The sequence below is a fragment of the Amblyomma americanum genome, chromosome 6, assembly GCF_052857255.1.
Source record: "Amblyomma americanum isolate KBUSLIRL-KWMA chromosome 6, ASM5285725v1, whole genome shotgun sequence".
Taxonomy (NCBI): domain Eukaryota; kingdom Metazoa; phylum Arthropoda; class Arachnida; order Ixodida; family Ixodidae; genus Amblyomma; species Amblyomma americanum.
The window spans coordinates 99,598,836-99,606,471 of NC_135502.1; the positions used below are offsets into that span (position 1 = coordinate 99,598,836).

The window sequence follows — 7,636 nt, forward strand, 5'->3', positions numbered from 1 at the left end:
ATCACACTTGCGGCGCTATTCGCATGCTATTGGCAAGGACATATTGCGACGACGACGAAGAACGACCGAGTGCTGTCAGCTGTTTCGTTCGCATGCGTTGTATCTATCATTTGCAACACGTTCTTTTTACACGTGGCAAACCTGCAAGACGAAGCGTTTACAAGAACTTCTCTGCAGGGCGACATAAGCTTGTATGCTTTTGTATAGGGCGAATGGTTCAAGAAAGAACCGGTAATAAAATTTCGAACTGGCAAGCCAGTATTAAAGCATATGCAGGTATGCAGGAGTGCGGCGAGAAATCAGTTCTGCTGACTGCCTCTTGTGGGGTACAGCATGTAAGCGGCTATTTCGCAGTTCTTCCCTGTTTTGACGAAGTGACCACGTGGACACCTTTACAAACTGTCCCACCTGCGCGGCCATACGCCATCTACTTAAACTCTGCTACAGACCCTCGTCGCGAACAGCGCTTACTGTCAGTGATCTCCAGGATCTGGATTGAGAATAGTTTGCTGCGCAGGCGCAACCACAAAGGCAGCACCTCTGATAGTGTTCTCAGGATGCGTTCGTTGAATGTACTACATCCCCGCAGTTGGATCCGCGCACGCTGGACTTGGACCCAGCGCTACTATGACCATAACGCCAGCAGTTGTTGTAATGCAGTACTCGAGTAGTTGGCAGGCTCACACGAAATATTTGAGGCCGAGCTTTAATTTCCGACGGGAAAGAAGTGCACGCATGCGCACGTCGTTCGTATCCCGACTACAGCAATGTACAGCATCGACACCAGCGGCAGGCATCAGTTCAAGGGTCCCGAGCGGGGTTGAATTGAAGTGGATGCCTCGGACAAAACCTTTTTGTGATGGCGACACTGGAGGGGACAAATGAACTAAAGCCGGAAATGAAGCAAAGGAAGTGCGAGCTCTGGCCATCCGCAAGGGATCCCGCCGTGTACAAACTGACATACCCCCGAGATGTACTCATAAAGAGTGGCTGCTCCTGGACCATAGCCACAGCATCATCAGATTTGGTCTTGTTTGACCACACCACCATTGTTGATCACTCGCCGAAGGAACGCCGCTGACGCCGCTGTGCAACAAAACCTCCAAAGCATGGAGGAAGAGAAGAACTCATGAGAGGCGGTTACATCGCATTTTTTGAATCCGGGTGCATAGGCTCGCCCCTGCTTCCCCCCCCCCCCCCCCCCCCCCCAAGTCTTTTGGCCGCCGTTTAAGCGCGCTTGCGCATTCGCAGCAGACACTTCAGCAGTCGACGCCACTGCGCCAAGCGTTACCATTGGCTGCGCCGTTGGCCAAAGACTCCCAGTAGTCCTTGCGAAAGCGCGTGACTTCCGGCACACTTTCTGGCGTGCAGATCGGACAGCGAGGCCTCTCCTGAGATGTCCTTCCTCCATTTTCCAAAGGCAGCAGATCAGGGAATGGATGGATAGATGTTAGGTGCGTCCATTTTGAAACTGGGTGATAGCAGGTACCTCAGCAGGTCTGCTCAGTATTTCTTTTAATTTATATTTATCTACCTAGTTTTGTCAAATTTAATGGTATTCTCCTTATATTCGCCATATTTCATTTAATGCAAACTTTACTGACTTCTACGTTGGACGAATTTAGTCACCAATTTTCTGATCACAATTTTTTGCTAACGTCTACTGCAGACGGCGACCAGGAGGAGGTCCCCTGGCGGCCTGTCCGCGAGACGGCGCAGACATCACTCCAGTCGTTCGTTCTCATCGGGTGAGTTACTTACTCAAGGCCAGATTTGCAAAAGCGCGACGAGAAAAGGAACAGAACTAAACCACCCCTAACTAAGCCGACCCGACAGGAACAATGTTTTTTTCGTCCTCCTTCTACTTGGCAGATAGATGTATGCGTCCCCTTCGTACCGGGACAGTGGCATGTGCCACCTCGTATAGTAAATTGAAGTGGCTGTTTTATCTATTTCACGACTGGTTTCCTATTCTGCTCATTCCACCCGCACCCCCCCACCCCGACTCAATTCACCCCCCCCCCCCCCCCCCTATTGAAGGCTATTTTTCATGTTCTAAGCTGCGTTACTTCGATTTATGGGACGTTTCGTGCAGTTTCTGCATTCTGAATTTATGCCACCGGTACTCTAGTCTTCTCTTGCTCGTCTCTACTGCTGATGCGTTTATTTTTCTTTCTTTCAATATTCCTAAAACACCAAAGCCGTTTAAATGCTCATTGTGCCCTCTTTGATATCTTGATGTGTAGGTTTGCAGTCTACCAGAGTACGGCTCTCGCATGCCACACAAGGCAACCTGATCTAGCCTCAGCAGAAGGCTCTTGAATTACCATACAGCGTTTCCTCGCGGATTTCTCTCCTTGCGGCTCTGTATTCACGCAATGGATGTCTTGTTGACATTTTTGTCTCCACTTAGCTGTCTCGCTTTCGCGGACGTCCTTTCTGATGTTCGTGATAATTTCGCTTTCCCAGCTGTTTTCTGCGCAGCCTGCGGTAGGCTTTCTACTGCTTTTCCGGCATCGCGTGTCGGCTTTTTAAGGCGAAAGCCTTGCTTGCCTCATGAGTCCCCAGGAAGTGTCCGCTCGCAGAAGTGTCCGCCTCACCTGTCAAGCAAATGAAGTCATTAAAACTAAAATAAATAAAATAAAAATAAAACAAAAATAGAGCAAAAATATTTGTTATGAACGAAAAAAAAATAGAAAATAAAATTGAAATAAAAATAAACCGAAAGTTAGAAAATAAAAATATCAACAGAAACAAATTTAAAAAATACAATGTCTACTGCCGTCGTGGAAAAAACCTGCGTTCTAGCAAGTTCCATGCTTGCATTTCTGCACGTAATCAGACTTAAGTGCCCTCAGAAATTTTTTACTACCCGAATACTTAGTCCTTTGGCTGCTTTTTTTGCTTCTTCCTAAGCGCCAAATCTGATTTTGCTTCTCGTATTTCAGAAATTCCTGCCAACTATAAGCCTACATCAAATGAACGCTCATATGTTACTTTTCTCTACTAATTTAGGAATCGACGAAAGGGTTTGGACTCGGCGTTGACCCCCATTTTGTGCAGCAGTGTCGCCCTTGGGGCACGAACCCAATTCGAAAGTGCGCGTTCACTCGCAGGCGAAGAAGACGTACACGACCAAGCAACACCAGCGTTTTTCTGCCCGCGATTCAAAACTGACCTCAACCTCAAAATTTTTCCGAAATCTTCAGCTACATAGCTGAGGCAGATGGCAGTGGGGAGAACTCCGCGCTTCTGGGACCCCCTCGAGTACGCGAACGAGCAGCCGTCTGAAGAGTGCCTGTCGCGAGTGATGAAGGACGTCGCCGATTTCAAGGCCAATCGTCCACCGCTGCTGCACATCTCGCCCGTGGAACGCGACATCACCGAGATCCACGCCCTGATCGAGGGGACCCCCGGAACGCCGTACGAAGGAGGCTTCTTCCTGTTTCTGATCAAGTGCCCGCCGACGTACCCGGCAGACCCGCCCCGCGTTCGCTTCCTGACTACGGACGCCGAACGAGTGCGCTTTCACATGCACCTCCAACAAACCGGCATGGTCTGCCTGAGCATCCTCGGCACAGCGGGCAGGTCAACTTGGAGTCCGGTCGAGAGCCTGTCGAGCCTCTTGTCTGGGATCCGGTCGCTGATGGGGCAGCGGCCTTACTTCGACGCCTTTCAACAAGAATTCAAGCCGGGTGATGCCGAACGCTACCACGCCCTGATTCAGCACGAGACAATCAGGGTGGCGGTCTGCGATCAGGTGGAGGCCGCGCTGAAGAAAGACGGCCGGCTGCCGCCCGCTTTCAGGGGGATCGTGCTGCGGTCTTTCTTAAAGTACTACGGCAAGTACGAAGAAGCGATCAACGCCAACCGTCATATGTGCGGCAAGGTACTTACTGACCCGATCCTATTCAGCCACGAGACGCAGCTGCAGTGCAAAGCACTGCGCAAGCGCTTGGAGGACTTAAAGGAGCAAGTGCTAGAAAAATAAGAAGTTGACGCCGCAAAGCTTGAAAAGCGACTTTCCGGTGTAGAGGCCTTGAATCTTGTTGATATAACTCACACTGTGACAGGTAAATCTCAATACGAATGAAAAAAAGTATTCAAATGACCCAATAATATTTCGTCAAACTAAGACACGGAGAACGACACGCTGCTCCCGCGACTCAGAAACCAGAACAAGTGAGTCAAAAAGAGGAACAAGTCGGATGCTGTCCTAATGAGCAGTGACTGTTCTGTGCCAACTAACTGATTCTGTTCAGAAAACTTGTACGCTATAAACAGGAAGACGAATTAGGTTAAGCAAAGGGGGACTACACACCTAGTGATTAACAGAGCGGAAATAAACTTTGGTATCCTGTCATCCTGTGTTCTCTGTGCATTATCATACAACACCACGCCCATTATACGAACAATATTTTATTTGCTATTGGTATAAAAATTAAGCGTACACATCAAAACGACGATTTTCACTGGTTTAGCTGGATACTCAGCTGCCTATGTTCCCCTGCACAGCGCAAATTTATTATTACATCCCTTATATAGTTACGGTTTGGTTTATGGTTTATGGGGGTTTAACGTCCCAAAGCGACTCAGGCTATGAGGGACGCCGTAGTGAAGGTCTCCGGAAATTTCGACCACCTGGGGTTCTTTAACGTGCACTGACATCGCACAGTACACGGGCCTCTAGAATTTCGCCTCCATCAAAATTCGACCGCCGCGGCCGGGATCGAACCCGCGTCTTTCGGGCCAGCAGCCGAGCGCCGTAACCACTCAGCCACCGCGGCGGCTCGTATATAGTTACATCTTATATATTGGACAAGAGACATCCCGCGCCTAACTACGCAATAACCAGCAACTCAAATCAGCTTTTCGTAACGCCCTATAGTTGTCGCCGAAATTCGTAACCGCCAGGGCAAACTTACCCGCGACGGTTTGCGGCTCGTTTAGAAAGTAAAATTTTTCTTCTTTCACTCCCTCCTTTATCCCTTCCCTTACGGCGCGGTTCTGGTGTCCAACGATATATGAGACACATACTGCGCCATTTCCTTTCCCCCCAAAACCAATTATTATTATTCACCTACGCTCTCTCTAGGGTCCCGTTTAGACTCACTGCAAGCACACCGTTCATAATCAGCTCCCGGCTTTATTAATTCAAACAAATTCACTCCATTTGCCACCTGAATACCGTGGCGCGTTGCGCATCATCTTTATGGGAGCTCGGGAAGAGCAACCTGGGTCTCACAAGCCGTAGCACAGGATCAGTTTGAAACATCCACCTGCCGAGACAGCGGCCCATCGCTTAACCGCTGCATCACAGCCCAAGTAGCGGTATGTGGGCTCCCCGCGATCTATGAAGGCGATTGAGATGCTCGAGACGTCATGAACAGAACACTACGGGACACTATTGTACCAATAATAGGCTCCATCAAATATGCGTGTAATTACAGGCCTCCCACAAATTACCCCAATTTACGCCCTCCAGGTCGAGGCGTAAATAAACACGCTTGGCGAACTAATTTATCAGCGTCGCCAAGCACGGTGCACAAAATGTCTCAATATTCCTGAAGCCACAGCCTCGAAAATGTTATGGAAGATGGCTTTGTGTTGCGTTACGGTGCGACGGGATATGAATTTTTGTGTATGCGCGATTGATCTCTCATCCAGCCATATAATGCGGCAGCACCATGGGACGGGCATTGAGAACGAGAAAGGCGAAGGAGATAGGAAGAAACGGGATGGGAGAAATTTAGTGCATTTCAAAATGTTTGCAAGTTCTTAGCGGGGTACCACGGATATGCTTTACTCACGGCCGCTCATTCGTCGAAATCACCCTATACAGAGAAACATCAGGCGAGTGTGAGGGTAAGGCGTTGATAGTGTTCCAGTAGCCGGGTGAAAGAAGGGGACCACAAGGGATAGTGTGAATGTTGCTAGATGTATGGTACGGTTTGTTCACTTCTGTCTGATTAGTGGATAGATGGATAGATAGATAGCACTTTTATTCATGTCGATTTTCATACAGCATAAATCAGGCGTACCAAAGCCTCTAAAGGTTTGAGTGGCAGTGCCTGGCAGACAGCGAACATTGGCAAAAAAATAGAGACGTTGCAAAGAAATTGACAACTAAAAAAGTTAAACAGAGAGACAAATATAGGGACATAACTTATTACACCATCAAGAGGGATGACAGTAATTTGAAAATAAGACAGTAACATTAGATGAAATAATCATGGGCCAGGAAGCACCGCAGAGACATACTGGGAACTTTTTTTCAGGTTATGTTTAGTTTTCATGCGGAATACACTAGGTGGCAAACTATTGAAACAGGCAGGTACATAGTTTTGACGTGCGTTTCCGTACCGGGTTGAGGAGCGAGGAATGCAGTAACGGTATTTTGGTCTTAAATCATGTGCAGGAGCATATGGAATGGGGAACTGACTGTACCAAATATGTTTAAGCACAATAGTTTCCGTTAACAAAGCGTTGTGGCCCATGCTCAAACTTGCAGATTACTGTAGTCGCTGTGGAGGTTGTATTTCAGTGTGGTGGTGGTGAGACGGAAATGACCATATCAGCTCACATAACAATACCGACAAATTTATTGCTTTAATTGTATGTCACCCTCTCTTTTTGGAGGCAGAGCTGTCGCTTTCCCTGAAAGGGGCCGGGTTAGTTATGCAAAGATTTAAAATATTTGCAGACATCGATGTTTAGATAAGTCTTCGCAATCTAATTGAGATTAGGAATTCAGAATTGTGATGAAAAATGAACTGTGATGAAGGTTTTTATATAGGGGCTGGCAGTTGCCCCTATATAAAAACCTCCGATCGTTTCTCCATCTCCAGGCGGCGGAAATTATATACCAGTCAGTTCCGATCACTACAATAGCTTGCGGCGATGACCATAGCTTCAGTGAAAGTAAAATGAACGTATGCCAATTGTTTCATGTAGATAAAGAAAAAAACCGCAGTCTTTGCATTCATAAATAATTCTCGCGTCTCAGCGTGACGAAATTGTGCGCGCTAACTCTATCGCTCAAATGCTCAAAAAAAGAAAAAAAAACTTATGGGGATTCTCAATGACGTCTGCGGCTCTTGCCGATAATAAAAATGGTTTTCTGAGCCTCATTTTGTGCCCGGCATGCAGAACAATGCAGAGCGGCCCACTCAGTAAGAAGTTTGTGACGTTTCTGATTCATCCCTTTGAAATGGAAATAGAACCCGAATGAAGATTCCCTTACACTGGGGAAAAAGGATTAGCTGCGGTTTAACTTCTGCTGAAACCTGGTTAGAGAGCGAAAACTGTGGTGTATCGGGCAAGTAGACGCGGCTTGGCGTCTGTAACGTAGAGTGCCTTTCGCACACTGGTCAGGCAGCGCGCCCACCCTGCCACCCTGGCAGGTGGCAGTTAATAGTTGATCGCGAGAGGCGTACCACCCAACGAACGCTGCGGCCTATTGCTGCAGTGCGCGTGTCTGCCACAAAGTTGTCAGCGCTAATGCATGCAGCCCACATCTCTCTCTCACCACCGCCACGTACTTCAAAGCAAAAATGAGGCGTCCGCTGACCCAGGGAGCCAGCTATGCGCCCTTCCTTTCCTAAAAATCATCGGAGCCTAGAACGTTGTCAACGCC

General features: G+C 48.0%; 1 pseudogene; it reads left to right on the top strand.

The window, feature by feature from the left end:
* The first annotated feature begins 3,226 nt into the window (after positions 1–3,226).
* Positions 3,227–3,991, top strand: LOC144095412 (ubiquitin-conjugating enzyme E2 Z pseudogene; annotated as a pseudogene).
* Positions 3,992–7,636: the final 3,645 nt, after the last annotated feature.